This window comes from Orbicella faveolata, unplaced genomic scaffold (assembly GCF_042242905.1).
Source record: "Orbicella faveolata isolate gen_17 unplaced genomic scaffold, um_ofav_v1 contig_25, whole genome shotgun sequence".
Lineage (NCBI taxonomy): Eukaryota > Metazoa > Cnidaria > Anthozoa > Scleractinia > Merulinidae > Orbicella > Orbicella faveolata.
The window spans coordinates 20,820,001-20,825,000 of NW_028301553.1; the positions used below are offsets into that span (position 1 = coordinate 20,820,001).

General features: G+C 42.7%; 1 protein-coding gene across 2 annotated transcripts in view; it reads left to right on the plus strand.

The window, feature by feature from the left end:
* The window catches only part of LOC149109362 (uncharacterized), a 40,887-nt gene that overhangs the window by 433 nt on the left and 35,454 nt on the right, over window positions 1-5,000 (plus strand). The gene's annotated exons all lie outside the window — the stretch shown is intronic.

Below are 5,000 nucleotides of genomic sequence, written 5' to 3' on the forward strand. Positions count from 1 at the left end.
GCTAAAGGTACTCTACCACAAATTTCTTGATCTATGTTTAACCAGGAATGGATGTTAGATGTAAATTATTACTTTTCATCCAACAACTCATGTGGGCAAAGAAGCAACGCGGTCTACCTCTATCTAATTGTGTCAAACCATTTCCCGTCTTCCGCTCAGCTGATTTACGATTTGACATAAAATTTTGTTTGCAGCGAATACAGAACTGCTTTCTACGATTGTTTATTCATCATTTTTGGCATAAATGCAAAAATGGCCCCAAATAATGACACGATGGGAAAACAGGCTTTAATACTCCTACAGGCACCCTCTCTCATGCGTGTTGTGTGACTCAATTCACGTGATGTGATCTGGCTGATTAAGCATAGCGACGTTGACAATTGAGACTGTCATCTAGCGACGACAAACCAGTGTTTTTTCGTTCCTTGAGTGACTGCGACATCACCATTTAGAGACTTGAAAGTTTTCTGTGTGCTCATGATCGCGGTAAACGTTCTTTCGTCAATCCACGTCTTATATTTTATCCTGTTTCCGGTACTTTCGCTTGCAGGTACGTTTCAGTGATTCAGTATCTATTCGACATCTGTTTCATTTGCTGCATGAAATGAAAATAGGATGGTGTTGGTGACAAACACTGGCAAATTACATTCGTGAAACTGGAAGTTAAATTCTGATCACAAATAAGTTAAATATAAGCATAGAATTATATAAAGAAATACGTGTTTTCAGATCGTTGTCTGAAGCCCATATTCACAGTTGTTGTGGATGGCACAACTAGACACCATTTGCAAAGCAATTTAACTCGTTTTAATGCTTACTTCATGTAACACACATGCAATTACAAAACACGTTCCTCCAAATATGGTAAGACAAGCCATATACGTAACATCTCCCTTTCTTTAAAAAAAAAAAAGAAAAAACTAAAGCACACTTGCCGAAAACCGGTCAAATAAACTACAAATTAACATGTTTCCGTACGAAAGTGTTCAGTGTCTAGACTAACTCGGTCTCACCAAATGTGTGTTCAATGTCTAGCCTTTGCTTAACGACTCAAGTCAAAATCTTTAAATCTTGAGGGTGGACGAATACTCCGGGTTCTCGTCTTCTGGGATGCTGACAATGTAGCCTTTGTTTCTTCAGCAACAGATCCATCTGCAGAACCTTGTTCGGGAACAGTAGGTTTAGCAGGTAACTCAGAGAGTCTAGGCATCTCCTTGCGATTCTCTCTTGACTCAGGTGTACCAACATTGGTGCTCTGCTTTTCCACTGTTGCGGGTTCAACTGCCGGTCTCAGGAACTGCCTGTTTCCTCTGATGGTCTCGTTGCCTGATTGGACTACGTAAGACCTATCTGAGAGTTTCTCGACACAGGTCGCTTGTTTCCATGTTTGGTTCTTTCGCAAGGGTACAATTCTGACTTCTTGCCCAATCTCCAGCTCAGGTAACTGCTTCGAATGACGGTCATGGTAAAACTTGGCCTTTCGCCTTTTCCACTCTAATTTCTCTGTGGAATGTGCACTAACTTCGGGACGGAGAAGACTTGACGCTGTAGGTAAGAGAGTTCGTGTTCGGCGCGACATAAGTCTCTGAGCCTGACTGGTTCCTATGCCCTCGGTGGGAGCGTTCCTGTAGTCTAATAGAGCCAGCCAAGGATCTTTTCCATCACGTTCAGCCTTCTTGAACAGTAGTTTGATTGCCTTCACTGAAGACTCCGCTTTACCATTCAACTTCGGGTAGTGTGGCGAGGATGTGACATGGTTAAATTCCCAGCTGAGTGAAAACTCATGAAATTCGTGGCTGCTGTACTGTGAACCGTTATCCGAGACAACTGTGTCTGGGATCCCATGTCTACTGAATTGCTCTTTACGCGCTTGAATAACTGCACGTGAGGTGATGTCCTCAAGTTCAGCGACTTCCACAAAATCTGAGAAGTAGTCAACAACCGTGATGTAATTCTTCCCACTAAGAGTGAACAAATCTGTGGCCACTTTACTCCAGGGAAAGATAGGGATTTCGTGTGACTGCATGGGCGCTGACTCTTGAATAGAATGCCATTGTGGACTGAAATCTCCTCTCTGTAATTCCAGTAGTCTCGAACTGGCACTGGGCATTCCTCTCCTCTCTCTGGCCATCCTGACAGAACAGTAGTCTTCAGGGTCTCTAAGACAAGGTCTTGTGATATGCACTTCTGCAGCTGAGTTAACCTTTCTGGAGCCACATTGATGGAGTCAAATGGAGTGATGTTTCAAGTTCAAGGGCAAAAACTTGGAAGTTGTCTGTCATCTCCTTCTTGGCGGCTAGTGAGGCTCTACACAAGTGATCTGCAACAAAAATCTGTGCACCTGGCTTGTCTTTAATCTCTATGTTAAAGCGCTCTAACCTTAACATCATCTTTTGTAGTCGACAAGGAGCAGAGAGGATTGACTTTTGGAAAATGGACTGTAAGGGTTTGTGATCTGACTCAGCTGTTATCTTCTCACGACCAGCAAGGTACTGACTAAATCTCTCGCAGGAGGAGACAATCGCTAGACATTCTTCCTCGATTTGAGCGTATTGTCTCTCAGTCTGTGAGAAGGACCGTGAAGCAAAAGCGACTGGTTGGCCATTTTGCAGTAACGCTGCACCTAACCCATACTCGCTCGCATCACATTGCACTGTGACCTCTTCTTGCAGATCATAATACTTGAGCACCGGGTGTTTGACTACAAGCTCTCGCACTTCCTGGAATGCTCTCTCATGTTGCTGGGACCAGATGAACTTTGCTTCCTTTGAGGTCATCTCCCTCAGTGGCTGAGCAACCTCTGACAGCCTTGGGAGGAACTTTGACAAATGATTAACAAACCCTAGGAGAGTCAGAAGGTTCCTTCTTGGATGTAGGCTTTGGCATTTCTTGAACTGCCTTTACATGAACATGAGTTAAAAACATACCTCTCATAGACCACATTTTTCTTTGGTAGGAAGTACGTTTCCAACGCTTTCAGTGCTGAAGTTATCCTCAGTTCCTCAGTGCCAAAATTTAGATTCAGAAAAATTTTCGGGCACTCTTTGCCCATAACGGAACGAAAAGTTGCTAATCGAACCGACTGACCTTTCTGATCCAAACCCATAGCCACCTCATAATCTTGCCATTGTTGCTTGAAAAATTCCCAGTAGCTTGTGAGATCTCCACGACAAACCATAGCGCTGGGTACCGGAAAATTTGTCGGAAAACTGAAGATTTGAGGCGGTGGAGTCGGCTGTGGAGCACGCAGTGGAGGAGCTTGTTCGGTGTCCGACATCGTTTCGTTTTCCACCCACGTGGTCGACACAAGAAAGTCGCTGTACTAACTGTTAACCACGGAATTATCGCTTCGCTTTGCTTCAGTAACTGCTTTGACTGAATATCAACCAGAAGAAGGAATCTTGAGCATTGCAGCTCGCTTGAAGATTAACAAAACACTTCTGACACCATGTTGCGGGTGGCACAACTAGACACCACTTGCAAAGCAACTCAACTCGTTTTAATGCCTACTTCATGTAAGACACATGCAATTACAAAATACACGTTTCTCCAAATATGGTAAGACAAGCCATATACGTAACAACAGTAAAGACAGTTTAGGCCCAGGTCAAACGTCGAAGTGCACTTGAGACGAACTATTGTAAATTGCAATTTGAGTCGATCCAAACGGATAAAGCTCGGGTCGATCCTAATTCGAATTTAGATCGACCAAACGTTGAATTTACCATGAGCTTAATTCACTCAGTTTAGTCGATCAGCTTAGTTCGTCTCATGTGAAGTTCGACGTTTGACCTGAACCGTAGCTAAGTTTGTTTGAATTCATAATACGGTTAACCAGTGGCCCGTGTTATTCTGTGAAATGTTGATGTAACTCATTAAAAGGATAAAACCCGGGAATAAAACAAACCTTTAGATTTATTCTACCGCGAAATCATCATTATCTGTCATTAGTCGAAGTTATGTGAGATTGTTATGGAGAATGCAACAAAATTGGATACGCAACGATGACTGTAAGAAACTGATGTCAAGCTTTGGAGACGAGAGCAGTTTTCCCGGTGGTGGGGTACTCCTTGGATATTTGGTGCGAGTGTACCACACGGATTTCTTAATCTTGGCCCTTATTACGTTCTTTTGCATACCCGTTTTAGTGTTTACTTCATGCAGGGACCTTTAACCTCACGGATCGACATTTGTATAGTCACAGTCATCTTTTTTTGATTATTCACCAGCATTTACTTATCTTAATAAGTTGTTTAATTCTAGGGTTTGTAAGCGGTATTTTGCAGTTCAGGCTCTGGCTAGCTGTCTGCTTGATGCCTCTTTCTTTCGCGTTTCGTGCATGTGGCAGTCAGCCGTGTGTTTAGCTCGCTGTGTATATAAATAACTGACTGTCCCCTAACAAGAGAGGAACGGCTGCTTTTTTGTGCCTGCTCAGTTTAAGGTGGAATTAGACGAAATGTAACACTTTTAGCCGTATGCCGTCAGTTCGCTTTGTTTGGGTGCTGTCCACTGCTGAGATTACAGTTAGAGTGACGGGAAGGGGAGAAGGGGGAATGACATAGATAGTCCGCTAGTCTATAGTGCACTGAACTCCGAGCTGGGACACTGGCCTGGGCAATTTTGTCTGAAGCAAGACACTTAAATATGCCTCCCTCAACCAAGGAGTATAAATGACAATGAAAAGCTGTAGGTAACACTACGATGGAGGAATATTGTCCCATTCACAAGGGGTAGAAATACTCTTAAGGCTGGTTTCCATATGATCGCAGACGATCGCAGACGATCGCGGATCGCAAATCGCAGATCGCAGACATACATACATACATACATACTTTATTGACTTTCCCTTTAGAGGCTTTTCAAAGACAATACAATAATAATTTAAAACTACTTAAAAACTCTAAGATTCATTAAGATTAATTAACTAGAATTAGGAATCTATAAAATCCTTAATAAGTTTACGTTTAAGATAAAACTTAAAAGCAGATACTTTCTCGAGA